Genomic DNA, 1205 nt, shown 5'->3' on the forward strand with positions numbered 1-1205 from the left:
GCGGGCCCGGCAGCGGGGCGCGGTGCGGGCCCGTGTCCGCCCCCCACGGCTGCGCACCGGCGCACGGCCATCCGCAGCGCTCCCCGCTGGGCGGCACCAGCCGCGGGGCTGAGGGGCTTCAGCGGGCGGTTACCTGAAAGCTTCCCAGGCAGAACGCAACTTTCCCGTGGGCACGGATTTCTTTGTGTATGTTTTTCAATGGTCAGGCTTCTCTTAGGCTACAGGGTGCCTCTCCTTTGGTGTATGCACGGAACTGTACCTGCTCCCAAGCTTGCCTACCCCAAAGCCTTCTGAATCCCCACCTCCCTATCTTAAGCATTCCCTTTCAGTTTTGTTTGAATCCCATTTTTGTGTTCTGTTCCATACGGACTGTTACACCGCCCTCACCAACTTGCTGTGTAAGTGCCCTCCAATCACTACTCATCAGGGTTGTTGTTTTTTTTTTTACTGTTTTTTTTTTTTTTTTTTTTTTTTTTTTAAAGGGAGGCGACCGAGTTTGGGTAAAAGAGAGGCAAAGCCATATTCATACAAGATATCTTCCGGTGGGGAAATCTGGTTGCAATGAAACAGCCAAGAAGTTCTGAAAGGCGCATTTGCTCATGAGATAACTACTAAACCACAGACCTCCTCGGAATCCTAACTTAATTTGCAAGATGTTTTCCTCTCCAAAGCGGAGGGAGCAAACACACCCTCCAGCTTTATTTCAAACAAGAACTGAGACCCAACGTGGCCACTTATAGAGATAACTAAGCTGTCTTGAAATGATCTCACGATAGTGTCAAGAGGTAAAGATACGGCTGTAAACACACACACTTACTTTACATATTACTTTAGATAAACAGTGGGAAATGCAACTTTGCTAGGTGGTCGCTTCCACACCCAGGAAACTGTCGGTATACATATTGTTTATGTACATGCATATAAAAAAAAAATAATAAAAAAAATTAGGCATACGTATACTTGCTAATTCTGTGTGTTAGCTGAGGAAGCCAAAAAGCAATTATCGGGAATTACTGCTGATGCTGGCAGCTTCGAGCAGCCTGGCACGTGTTTGGGGCAAATTTTTACCAATGGCAAATTTCACTTAAACGGACTAGAACTGCAGTATCGCCCCTACATGTCGCTATCCCGAGCCGGGGCAGCACCACCGTTCCCCCCTTCTCCCCGTGCCTCCGCGGCGGCCGGGCGAGCAGCCCCCGCCCCTC

Source organism: Chaetura pelagica, unplaced genomic scaffold (genome assembly GCF_000747805.2).
Source record: "Chaetura pelagica isolate M959 unplaced genomic scaffold, ChaPel_1.0 scaffold382, whole genome shotgun sequence".
NCBI lineage: Eukaryota > Metazoa > Chordata > Aves > Apodiformes > Apodidae > Chaetura > Chaetura pelagica.